Genomic DNA, 13,847 nt, shown 5'->3' on the forward strand with positions numbered 1-13,847 from the left:
AAACAACGTTGCTTCCTCCCTTTGGAGTGAATGTCTCTGGGTCCATCTACACATCTCGCCTGTTAATAAATTACCCTCTCATTCTTCTGAAGATCCTACAGTCTCCTCACTGAACCTTTAACTATAACATATATACCACCAAGCTTTCCTATGATCTGTCTGTCACTCCCGGGCAATCTTTTAATCGCCTTTCGCTTTTCTTATCACTTTGGCAACTCGTTCTACTTTATTCTGTAATTTATCCACATCCCATCTGTAGCTGGAGTTTTATAACTTGCATATTCTGCTTTCTTAGTCTTCATTATTTGGGGCACATTCTTTGTCGTCCTTGTCAGCTTTTTTCTACGCCCAAGGGATATTTATGGCTAACTGGCCCACATGAATGTTAAGTAACCATTAATTTCTCTTAGAGCTCATATTTTATTTACAGTGAGCCAATCCTGCCAGCCCTTACTCTTCCTTGCTCCGATAAAAGCTCTCACCAAAATTAATCGGAGAGGTAGTCATTGCCACTGGAGTATATGCTGTGTTTGACCCCGGCTATATGCCAGGGTTATATTATTTTGTAACATGTTACCCATATAATATGACTGTCTCTTGCCAGCACTCCTGTGTATTGCAGTTTTGTTGCAGGAGAGAAAAGACATGCAGACAGTCCTCTTCTTGCCCTGGGTCTATCTGTCTGTATCTTTCACACCCACACATACCCACCCCACACATACCCATGTTGTGGACTCAACTGGGAACTGAAATCTGATCTCTCAATAATGTTTCTGTGCTCCAACCAAGTGACCATGTTTCTTCCCAAGTAAAAACAATGGCAATGTACCCTAGTACAAACTGAGGTTGGCAGGACAATCTCTCTAAAATGCCTGGGGGGGGGGGGGGGTGGAGAAGGCTACATTATCATCCTGTTCCTTCCAGTCTGCACAGTGCTTTCTGTTATCCAGAGGTGGGCAATCATTTTTGATGGGGGGGGCCACTCCAAGAATTTGGAAAGTGGTCGAGAGCTGCACTCTTCCATGGAGGAGGTGCAGTGTCTGGGATGGAGGCTGGGTGCAGAAGGGAGCTTGGGGAAAGGGAGGGAGTTTAGGTGAAGGAGGCAGTTGTGACCTGGGGCACTGGACTGGGTTGTAGCGGGTTGGATTATGACCTAGGGCAGGAATTTGGGGTACAGGGATTTAGGTTGTGAGCTAGGGCAGGAGGGGACTGTGATCTGGAGCAGGACCTGAGAGGGGATATGGAGACAGGAGAGTGGCAGAAGATTTGGGTACGTGGAATAGGGGGCAGGAGTGGAGGGGCAGAGGGTGGGGAAGGGAGGGACTGGGGTGCCAGAGCAAGGGTCTGGCCAGGAGACTTACCAGCCAGCAGCCATTCCTGAATCAGCCTCCCTGCCTGCCAATGTTCCCTCTGACTGAGTGGGGTTGATTAATCACCTGTGAAGCTGGGCTGATACTTGGCTTACAGGGGGCACTGCTGCCTGCCCCGCTCTCACACCGGCAGCAGTCATGTGCTTTGGAGCCCCTTGTGCTTCATGCCTGCCTGTTATTGAAACAGGCAGCTCCCATTGGTCGGTTTCTGGTCAGAAACCAGCCAATGAGATTGTGCTGGGGGTGGGAGCAGTTCCTAAAGCATCCCCCCTCCTCTCCAGACTCACAGTTTTTGAAGAAAAACTGCCCCACAGCCACATTTCTGAGTAGTGTGCAGATGGGGCGAGGCAAGCAGGGAGCCTGCCTGGGGTTCCCCAAAGTGTCTGCGGGTCAGATCCGGTGGCTTGTGAGTCTCAATCTGGCCCGTATTTTGCCCAGGCCTGCTGTTAGCCAATGCAGGTCATACTCCCAGTCTCTTCCAGCCTGCTTTGGTCCTGTGTGGGCTACAGAATACAGAGATAAAGATGATAATGCAGTTTGTGGTATGAAAGGATTTTTGTATCTGCCCTCACAACCCATTGAGTTCAGAGGCATACATTGCATCAATGGGGGAGGCGGAGCGCAGAGGCAACTGGTGCCTGCCAGGGGATGGAGAGAGGGGCAGATGATCACCAACAGGAAGAGGGAGGGGGCATGTTGTGGCAATGTATCTCTTGAGTATTACCACAAGTCGCCTATGGGGTAGTGCATCCTTGAATCCAGGACTCTATGCTGCGTCTCTACCTCATCCAGCATGAAGTCGGACTTAACATACGTCATAAACATTTATTATTTTGTATGTTGGTTACTCTGTTTGGCTCTGGATTGCAAAGGCGTTCCATAAATACAACCACCCATTTATTCAAATGTGGAAGAGAACCAAGTGATAAGTGGATGCCAAAATGGATTTGTCAAGAAAAATGAGGTCCAGTCAATCTAATTTACGTTTTTGTTGGGCTAACCAGCCTCGTGAATGGAGGAAGCACTACATGTGACATACCCGCACTTCAGTAACACGTCCCACGTGACATGTTCATAAGAAAACATAAGGGATTATTAGCTAGATGAAATGATTACAAAGTGGGTGCACAACCAGTTGAAGGTCCATATTCATAGAGTAGTTATCCATAGTTCACCTTCAAACTGGGAGAACACAACGAGGTGGTTGTAGGAGTCCGTTTTGGGTTTAGCACTATTCGATGTTTTCATTCAGAACTTGGGGTGCATCTACACAGCAGTCTAAACTCGAAATAAGATACGCAGTTTGTGCTACTCAAATTGCGTATCTTATTTTGAAACTATTTTGAAATTTGGTGTGTTTACACAGCACCAAATTTCAAAATAACTCACTATTTCAAGCCATCCCATATTCCTCATGCAATGAGTTTTACTGGGATGGCGAAATAGCGTGTCCATTATTTCAAAAAATATTTTGAGATAATGGGTGGCTTGAGTAGACATGGGGTAGCTATTTCGGGATATCCCCGGTATCCTGAAATAGCTGCACAATGTAGGTGTACCCTTGGTGTGGAGAGTATGCTCACAAAAATGTACAGATAACACAAAGTGGGGGCACTTTGAAGGACAGAATTACAATTCATAATGACCTCAATACATTGGAGGACAGGTCTGAAATCAATACTACAAAATTCAGTCCAGGCAAGTACAAAATAATACACTTATGGAAGAAAAATCAAATGAACAAAAATAAAATGGTTAATGACTGGCTTCCTAGATGATAGCACTGCTGAAAAGGTCCTGGGGGAAATAGTACACTACAAACTGAATATGAGTCTACAGTGTGATGCTATGGCAAAAAAGGAAATGCCTTTGGGGGCAGAGGTATATTAATAGGAATCTGTAAAACACAGGAAGTGGAGTTTCCTGTTGACTTTCTCCAATTTGTTCCCATGTTTCTTAAAACTGGACCAACACAAAGAAGAAGTTTACAATTCATGATCTACGTGGAAAGGCTGAAAGAACTGGACATGTTTAATGAGAATCGTGGCCTTTTGTTCCCCATGGCCACCACTGTTCCCTGTAAGCTGAGCACGTGGGCAGCCACCCAGGAGAGTCAGGTGCCACCCAGCTGATAAGCAGAGCACACACAACTGGCAGCATGTGTCTCTACTGGAGGTGCACATCCACATATGCCTTGGTGCACAGCACAAAATTTATTCAGCATATGGATGGAAAAAAACTTAAGAGGGAGCATTGATGGCCACCCAAAGATATCACCAGAAGTTATTGGCTCATTTTGCAGCAAGAAAGTCTGAGGTTAGATATTAGGAAAAACTTTCTAACTATTAAGGATAGCCGAGGACTGGATATGTAGGGAGGTTGTAAATCTTCATTGTCCTACTGTCTGGAGACAGTCTGTCAAAAAAAGAATGGATGCCCCCAAACTAGTGGCACTTTCTATAATTAGATTTCACCCAGCCAGAAACAAAAGTCAAATCCTGGATCACTGGAACAGTCTGGAGTCACAGAGAGCCCCCTTAGGGTTTTCAGTTTCTCTTGCCATCCAGGCAAACTGGATTTAGTGGTAAATGGCCACTTGTAACAAAAATCGCAAAATATTCACATTGTTTCCAGTCCCAAGGGACCAGCCACTCACCACAAATGAACTGGTACCCTAGCCCTTATACCAAAGACAATACCTGTAGCCAATCCTGTAAGAATCCAAAGCTTTACTATTTAGGACGAACAAATAAGAGCAAGCAAATATATACACACAAATGTGTTACTTTCTGTGATCCCTAAAGATGGCGGAGATGTGGTGTTTTGTCAATTCAAAGTGTCTTTCAGAGCAGCTCCAGGGATAACCATGGGTGTGTCTGCCTTCATTTAATGTTTCTGGACCTTTGAGAATTCAAAGAGCAAAGAGAAGAAAAACCTTCATGTCTACTATTTTTACAGCCGCTCTCTGAGTTACAAACAAGTTATGGACCAACACTTAGTCCATAACTCGAAGTGTTCGTAACTCAGATCCCATAGAGTTACATGGCGACAGCGCTGTTCGTAAGAGCCAATCGCCGTTCATAACTCGGATCCGCATTTACAACCTCTTTGGTCATAATTGCGGATGGTCTTAAGTGAAGGTGGTCGTAACTCGGAGAGCGGCTGTATTTCCCACTTCCAGCAGTCAAATCAATGGAATGAAGCCTTCCGCACATATTGCTGTATGAGTAGATGGGGCAGTCAACAAAGCCTGTGTCTTATAGGGTATGTCTACACTACAGAGGGTTTTTTTTTCAGAAAAATGGCCGTTTTTCTGAAAAAACTTCACTTACACACACACTGCAATTGCATTCTTTCAAAAGAAAATCAAAACAGAGCAGTTTTTCTGGCATTGGTAACCCTCTTTCTACCAGGAAGAAGCCTTTTTCCGAAAAAGCTTTATTGGAAAAAGGTGTGCGTGGACACAGGGAAGAAGAAGTTCTGTCAGAAGAGGAAAGAGGAAAAAGCACAGGTGCCCTGGTGGTCACTCCATCCATAGTAATCAGTTTAAATGCGAGATAGCGTTCATTCAATGTGGACGCTATCTTTCAAAAAAGCAGATCACTTTTTCGATGCGCTTTAGCAGTGTGGACGCGCTCTCTTGGAAGAAGTTTTTTCAGAAGATCTTTTCCAGAAAAGCTTCTTCTGAAAGAAGCCTGCAGTCTAGCAATAGCATAATGACCCTCTGAATACTTGCTAGTCCTCCTGCATAGGGTGTGTGAGTAGGCATGTGCAGGATTCACAAGGTCATAGAAAACATTTTCAAAGTTACAAAGCAAAACGTCCATATTTCCTGATAGCATGAAATATTGACAGTGCAGGTGAGATTAAAGCTTGCAGCAATGTACAAGAGTCTAAACACTACATGCATTCTGATAAGACTCCTATCTGTTTTGAATAAAAACCCCTAGTATATAGGTGAGCTGGCTGAGTTTCCAGCTGTGAATCTGTCCGTTCTTAGCTGATGCTTACAGCCTTAGCCAGATCTGGCACTTGGTTAGTATCACATCTAACACCAGAGGTTTTTTAAAAATGGGTTGGACCAGCAGGTGTTAAGGATGGTCTAGGTTTACATGGTCCTTCCACAACAAACTAGAATGCTCTGGTCCTTTGCAGCCCTATTTTTCTGTGGCAGTGTTTGGTCTCCAACTCTTTTAAGCACAAGATCACTTTTTTGAATATAAGTGCAATCTAGGATCTACCTCAAACCCAAACACCCTGGCCCCGCCTTCTTCCCACTGTTTCTCTGAGGCTCCGCCCCTGCTCACTCCATCCTCCCTCCCTCCTCCTCCTCATTCACTTTTATCAGGCAGAGGGCTGGGCTGCAGGGGAAGGGGATGCAGGCTCTGATCTTGGGATAAAGCGAACTTGGAGCATGGGAGGGGCGCTGAGCTGAGCCTGGAGCTGGGAACTGAGGTGCAGAAGGGGGTTCCAAGTTCTGGCTCTGGGAGGGAGTTTGGGTGCAGGGGGGACTCAGGGCTAGGGCAGGGATTTGGGGTGCAGGAGGGGTTCAGGACTGGGGCCAGGGTTCGGAATGTGGACTCTGGTTGGGCACTGCTTACCATGGGTGGCTTCTGGATGGTGGTTCTGGAGTATTACCCCTACCCTGGCCCTGCACCACCCCCAAAAGCAGCCAGCAAACTCTCTTCATCCCTCTCCCTGCCCTGCTCTGTGGAGATGAGGTACGGGGGAGGAGAGGGCACCCAAATATCAGCACCCCCTCTTCTTCTTCCCATGCCTTGCACAGCAAGCAGGAGGCTCCCAGGGGTGGGAGGCAGCTCCAAGGCAGAGGGCAGACGGGGGCAGATGAAGTGCTGGCCCTAGATAGCCTCCCAGCCAAACCTGTCAGGATCCCCTGTCAGAGGCTCCCAATCGCACCCAGGAGAGATTCAAATGCCACCCCGCTGCTTAGCAGAGCACCCACAGTGCCCACAACTTGCAGCATGTCTCCCCACTGGGGGTGCACATCCCCTTATGCCTTGGTGCGCATAACAAAATTAATGAGAGGAAACATTGGTCTATGATGGAATATTCGTCAGCCATTTATTACATAATTCTAGAGATCACCACAAACGTTCCTTTACCGTGTATTTAATCTCCTGGGAAACAACAGAGTTTTGGCTGGGATGATAACACTGCCATGATTCTGGGCCAGGAACTATCACACACTTGCAGAAGGGAGCCGGAGGAAGAAAAAAGCCCTTCTCTATTGGCCCTTAGCTACTCACTCCCTTCCTAGAGCAAGTGTGTTGGGGACAGGTGTGTCCTTGGTTCCATCCTCTTGCTGGTCCCCACAGCTCAACAAGCTGAAATGAAGTGGGAAACATGGACAAACTCCCTTCCGGGCCGCTGAAAAGCTCAGCCTTGCCATGGGTGCGAGCTAGCACACTCCTCCCTCGCCCGAGGCGTGGAAGAAATTGTGACCCAGAAAAGCAATTCCAGGGCCCCCCCAGGGCTGTTCCTGGATTGTCAAATAGATACAGCGTGGCAGAGGCGGCACTTAACTGCAGATAGTGGGGGACACAATTTCAAGGTTCTGTGGGGGCCCTGTGACCGCTCCACTGAGGTTCTTAAATTGTTTGAGGTGAGCAGCGCTACCAGGTGAACAGTGCCAGCGCTACCAGGCTTGGGTGAACAGTGCCAATTGACTTGGGACAGTCTTGTGGGGGGAGGGGGCCAACCATTCTGTCCAGTTGGGGGGGCCCAATCAAAGAATCTGGGGGACGCCAACAAGGGAAAATGTTTTTTTTTTCTATAGCATGTGTGACTTTCTAGCTTTGGTTGAATAAAATAAGTTATTTTTTTTTCTCTCCTGTAGATTCATTCTTTTTGTGCTAAGAGGAAGATCTCAGTTTAGCTATGCTGTTGGCCTTGAGGCTTTAGGTATCAAGAAGAGATTATTACAGAGATCAAACTGAATGCTGATGCAAGGGAGTATCTCATGCCTTTGGAGAATTTGAAAAGGGAAAAGGAACATTGTCAGTTCAATCTACTGTAGAATTTACAGTATTAATGATCTGAAGAACACTTTAGGGATTTCTATCAGATGTCTATTTTAATTTAACCTCTTGGGTGTTTAACTATCCAAAATATTGAGTTCCACTCATTACAAAAACTAATAACTGGCTTATTTTGCTGCTAATTTAGAGAGTAAGGTTAATTATCTATAGTGAAGTGGAAAGGCACTAATCTAAAGTCCTACCTGCATTAGGCACCGTGGTTAATTGATTCCCCATGAAATGATAAAAGACGCCTTCTGAGCAAAGAGATTTTTAATATGTTCGGCTTTGTGAAAGGCACTTTCACATCTCATGAAAGGTTGTTTAGTTGGCTTTACCGGCTCTTCCTTTCGTTTTTAAAAAAAAAGGAAAATGGCCCTTGGGAATCCTATAATTTACCTATTGGATTAAATCTAAAATGCTCACATAGTAAATGTGTGCAAAGACAACCCTTTGCTCCCGTATTCAAGTCACTAGGAACTGTTTGGATGCTAGTGCTTCTGAAAATCAATCCCAGTATTTAGGAGCCTAACTAATGATTTAGATGAGGACTTAGACACCCAGTTTTGAAAAAGTTGGCCCCATATTAAGCTTATTCATACTCATGTCACCCCATTGGCTTTCATAGGACTACATGGGTATGTCTACACTAGCCTCCTAGTTCAAACTAGGGAGGCTAATGTAGGCATTCAAAGTTGCAAATGAAGCCCGGGATTTAAATATCCCAAACTTTATTTGCATCTTCCCATCCGGGCCCCGTTTTTAAATCCCCCTAGTCCGAAATAACTACCCGTGGCTACATGCGGCAGTTAAATGTTAATTTGAACTAAGTCTTTAGTTCAAATTAACTGTTACACCTCATTCCACAAGGTGTAACAGTTAATTCGAACTAAGGACTTAGTTCGAATTAACGTTTAATTCGGGGGATTTAAAAATGGTGCCTGGACGGGAAGATGCAAATAAAGCCTGGGATATTTAAATCCCGGGCTTCGTTTGCAACTTCAAATGCCTACATTAGCCTCCCTAGTTCGAACTAGAGGGCTAGTGTAGACATACCCTATAGGTGTAAGTAGAAGAGAAGGTAAGATTTGACTTGGTCTGACATGTCCAAAGCCACTGTGATGGGGCATACCACTCTGCACTCTTCAGGAGGGGGTTAACTCAGCCCCAAGGTAAAGGGGAGGCCACACTCCCTTTAGTTTACTGGGCATGCTCCAGCTGCACTAGTATAAGAGAGAGCTGCTCAGCTCAGTTGGGGTGGGCGGCTGGCGGAGAAGGAGCTCTGGACCAAGCTTGTGAGCAGGTGCAGCCACCGCCTCAGCAACATCCTCGGTCAGTAAGGCCAACCGGGAGGCACCAGCTCGCCGAGCAACACTCCTATGAACACACTGCGTGTGGGGACCGGTAGGAAGTGGCCCAGGGTGGAGGATTAGCCTCTGGGATCTCAGTGCGCTTCGGCAAGACTCCCCGCTGAGCAGGCTGTGTAATCTGCCACTGCCGACAGGACCCTGGGCTGGGACCTGGTGGAGTGGGAAGGCCTGAGTCCCTCTATTTTTCCCCACCCCATGACAACCCTGCTCCCCCGCTCGTCGAGCAAGGCCAGTAAGGCCGGCCGTCAGTACCCTGAAGGAGGGTAAGTGTGTTTGGAGGCCATATTTAGCCTAGTGGGGGTGAACTGGATTTAGGGGGCTAAGTTGTAGTTACTGTATTAACCCTAATAGGAGTGAACTGGATTTTGGGGTAAGCCATAAGTGCCGTATTTACCTAATAGGGGTGAACTAGACTTTGGGACTAGGCCCAGGAGGCTGAACCAGCCCTAAGCGAGGAACGGCACTTTGGGAGGATTAGTAAGGGGTGCCTCAGGCACTACGATGCCCCTTGACAGCCACACAGCAAGTCTGTCTCAGAGATGGGATTATTACCCCAAGCCCTCTAATTTCCAGTCGTGTGCTCTATCCACTGTGCCGTTCTCAAGGGCTCTGGATTTCCCCACTCTGCCACTGGTTTATTTATTAAAAACACATTCTAAGCCAACTGCAATCCACTCAAAAATTTATTTCAACTTCCGCCAAAGAGTATTTGTCAATGTCCAGTATTGTAATTCATTATATTGTATTATAGCATACTCCACAACATAGTAGTGTGGGAACTCCGATGATGTAGTGCGGTCACCATGTATAATATATCATATGAGCAGTTTCAAGTTGGATGATATATTAAGCCAGCTTGGGAGAATTTTGAAAACACACTTAAATTTCTAGAATTTTTATATATATAAAGTTTAAGTGGTTGATGGCTTCATCCTAAGAGTTTATTGCACATCTAAATCATTTTTCTCTTGCCCACCACAGACTCAGCCAGCAACATCCATTAACCCATTGGGCTTGGTAAGTTTGCTGACCAGTTTGCAGTGCTGAAATCTCCACAGCTGCAGCTCACAATGCCATATTACCTTGATTTTGTTGTGTCTTTTAAACACAGATGGTATTACAAGTAATTGCAACCTGATAATGGGCAAGTCAGCTGAGCTCATGAACAATGGGGGGAACACGTGTGTATGTATGTCTCCTATTGGATATAATTAGAAAGTCCCACAGTGTGTCATTGGCCATATACTCCCACTATGGAGAGTCCTTGGCGTACAGATAGTTTGGATTAGAAGCCTAATCCGAACTATCTAGTCCGTGCCGCGTGTAGCCGCGCAGCACGGGGTTCGCACTAGCCGGCTTTTAAAAATGGCGGCGCTGGCTTTATGCTAATGAAGCCTGGGAAATTCAAATCCCGGGCTTCATTAGCAAGTTCGGTATGCATACATTACCCCCCTAGTTCGAACTAGGGGGGTAGTGTAGACATACCCTAAGATACTAAGCTGGGGGGAGAAGTAGACATGCTGGAGGGTAGGGACAGAGTCCAGAGTGACCTAGACAAATTGGAGGATTGGGCCAAAAGAAATCTGATAAATTTCAACAAGGACAAGGGAAGAGTCTTGCCCCATGGGACAGAAGAATCCCAAGCATTGTTACAGGCTGGGGACCAACTGGCTAAGCAGCAGTTTGGTGGAAAAGGATCTAGGGATTACAGTGGGTGAGAAGCTGGATCTGAATGAACAGTGTGCCCTTGTAGCCAAGAATATTAGGTTGCATTAGGAGGAGCATTGCCAGCAGATCTAGAGAAGTGATTATTCCCCTTTACTCAGCACTGGTGAGGCCACATCTGGAGTATTGCGTCCAATTTTGGGCTTCCCATTACAGAAAGCATGTGGACGCATTGGAGAAAGTCCAGAGGAGGACAACAAGGATGATTAGATGGCTGGAGTACATGACTTAAGAGGAGAGACTGAGGGATTTGGGTATGTTTAGTCTGCAGAAGAGAAGAGTGAGGGGGGATTTGATAGCAGCCTTCAACTTCCTTAAGGGAGGTTCCCAAGAGGATGGAGAGAGGCTGTTCTCAATAGTTATGGATAGCAGAGCAAGGAGCAATGGTCTCAAGTTGCGGGGGGGGGGGAGGATATTAGGGAAAACTATTTATTAGGACGGTGGTGAAGCACTGGAATGGGTTCCCTAGGGAGGTTGTGGAATCTCCATCCGTAGCAGTTTTTCCAGTCCCGGCTTGATAAAGCCCCATGTGGGATGATTTAGTTGGGATTGGTCCTGCTGTTAGCAGGGGGTTGACTTTCTGAGCTCTCTTCCAACCCTAGGAATTTATGATTCTACTGTGTCAGCAGTGGGAAAGAAAAGGTGCAGTGTTAAACAACAGTAGATGACTGATGGAATTTGTAAACAGTCAGTACAAAGACAGATGAAATGAAGAGTATCAAAAGTTGCACACATTCAAAGTATGCAAAGAGGCAAAAGAAAAAAAGGGGAGCAGCAAAGATGCAAGAAAATCAAAGAATTTGAAATCAGACACAAACACAAAGAAATTCATCACATTATAAAAAGACCCATGAGACTAATAAGTCAAGAAAAGGAGTTAGCCGTGTTAAAAACTAAGGACTGCTGAGTATTCTGTGAAATCAACAGCATCCTGTAACATGGATGAAATACCTTCATTAACTTTCATCTTAAAATAAACTGGAAATGTAACCATCAGAAGAGGAGAAGAAAAACCATTGTAGAAATTACAGTGTGGGAACAAGAAAGAACACTGAAAAGTATAAAGTGAGGAAAAGCAGTTGGGAAGAATGATATTGTGGTTGAAATGCTACAAACCTACCTGAAGATTCAAAATCTTACCTCCTAACATTTTTCAATTGAATTATATACACAGGAACTTCCAGAGAACTTCAAAAGATCATCTCATTTCTCTATCAAAAATTAAAATTAGAGAATGTGAATAACACTAAACTAGAAGCCTGATAAGCTACCCACACAAAGTTTGAAAATAACCAGCACACACATATATCACCATAAAAAGGCAAGAATTAGTAGAAGTCACTTTGATTTCCAGCCAGGAATAGGCATGAGGCAATATGCCCTGAGGTTCTTGTGGGAGCATGCAACAGAAGCACAAGTGGAAATTTATATGAGCTTTGTCAATTTTGAGAAGACATTTGATTAAATATAGCATGACAAGATGATACATACTCTTGAAGAATGGATTGACTTTCAAGACCCATAATGAATCCAAAGCTTATTCTGGGGACAGAAAGCAGCAATATGAACAAGCTATGCAACATCAAGAAAGGTTTATGCCAAGGCTGCATCCTAACTTGAAACTATTACAGAAGGACTGGCGAGGGAAAGTTTAGAAGGCACCAACCAGGACATAGGGGTCAGTAGAATATACTTAAACAAAATAAGATCTGCAAATGTTTGTATCACTTTAAGAAAGGAAAAACTTCAGAACATACTTACTACTGTGAATACTGCCAGTGAAAATATGTAACAACAATTAATGTTAGAAAGACGAAGTAAATGTAAACACAATATTGCTCAAGGTAGGACGATTCTTATTATCTCGATGATCAAGTGCTGAAACAAGTGAATCGTTTCCTTCATTAGGGAATCTAATGGAAGAAGCAACATAGAATCCAGAGAAGGGTACAGCATGCAAAAACTGCATTCAAAACCTTCCAAAGACTGAGGTGTTGTCTGAAGTTAAAATTACACATTCACATCAGAGGTGACGTCTAAACTGCAGGCTTCTTTCAGAAGAAGATTTTCCAGACAAGATCTTCTGGAAAAACTTTTTCCAAAAGAGAGCGTCTACCCAACAAAAGCGAGCTGCTTTTTTGAAAGAGGGCGTCCACGTTGACTGGATGCTCTCTCGCATATAAGGCCGCCCAGAGCCAGTTCAGGCAGGGCATTAAGTCAGCAGTTGCTTCCGAGTGCTGTTGCCTAAGGCTAGCTGAGACACCAGCTTAAAGGGCCCCCCCCCCCCCCCCCGGACAGCCATTTCTCTGCTTCTGCTACCTGCTTGCCTACCTCTCTAAGAGGCATCAAAACTCTTGGGCTACATCTACATTGGCCCCTATTACGGAATAGGCATGCAAATGTAGCACTTTGGAAGAGGCAAATCCGCGGGGGATTTAAATATCCCCTGCGGCATTTGCATTTTCATGGCCGCCGCTTTTTTCCGGCTTGGAGATAAGCCGGAGAAAAGCGTCCAGAGTGGTGCGATCCTCCGGAATAAAGCCCTATTCCAGAGGATCTCTTATTGCTACTTGCAAGTAGGAATAAGAGATCCTCCGGAATAGGGCTTTATTCTGGAGGATCGCGCCAGTCTGGACGCTTTTCTCCGGCTTATCTCCAAGCCGGAAAAAATCCGCGGCCATGAAAATGCAAATGCCGCGGGGGATATTTAAATCCCCCGTGCATTTGCCTTTTCCAAAGTTCTACATTAGCATGCCTATTCCGTAATAGGCGGCCAGTGTAGACACAGCCTTGCAGTACCTGCTCTGATTGTCCAGCTTTGGGACACCACAGCATATTTCTTGCCATGGAGCCAGAGCTGGCTTCCTGGCCCTGCATGAGCTTGACACCGAGCTCATCACTGAGACCCTCTCCCTGTGTATGGGAGCAAGGCCCTTGCAACCGAACCCCACAGTGGAGAGACGATTTTGGAGGCCGGACACCAGTTCCGACTCGTGGGACCCGCTGATCACGGAGCGGCGGGACAACCAGCAGTGGCTCCAAAACTTCCGCATGCGGAAGGCCACCTTCATGGAGCAGTATGCCTGGCTCACCCCTGCCCTGTGATGATGCGACACCCATCTTCAGCTCGCCATCTTTCTGGAGAAGCGGGTTGCCATCGCTGTCTGGAAGCTCACCACTCCAGACAGCTACCAGTCGATGGGTGTAGGGAATAATCTCCGGACACACTGGGGCTGTGTCTAGACTGGCATGATTTTCCGGAAATGCTTTTAACGGAAAAGTTTTCCGTTAAAAGCATTTTCGGAAAAGAGCGGCTAGATTGGCACGTGAACGGGAGCAGCATA

The 13,847-nt window shown here is 45.8% G+C and overlaps 1 long non-coding RNA gene across 1 annotated transcript; it reads left to right on the top strand.

Moving 5' to 3' along the window:
- The first annotated feature begins 6,564 nt into the window (after positions 1–6,564).
- Positions 6,565–12,683, top strand: LOC112543560 (uncharacterized). The gene is made up of 4 exons (XR_003086787.3): positions 6,565–6,668; positions 7,228–7,292; positions 9,760–9,795; positions 11,106–12,683. It is a non-coding gene; the product is annotated as an uncharacterized LOC112543560 (long non-coding RNA).
- The last annotated feature ends 1,164 nt before the right edge of the window (positions 12,684–13,847 follow it).

The sequence above is a fragment of the Pelodiscus sinensis genome, chromosome 21 (assembly GCF_052426305.1).
Source record: "Pelodiscus sinensis isolate ZL-2025 chromosome 21, ASM5242630v1, whole genome shotgun sequence".
Classification (NCBI taxonomy): Eukaryota; Metazoa; Chordata; order Testudines; family Trionychidae; genus Pelodiscus; species Pelodiscus sinensis.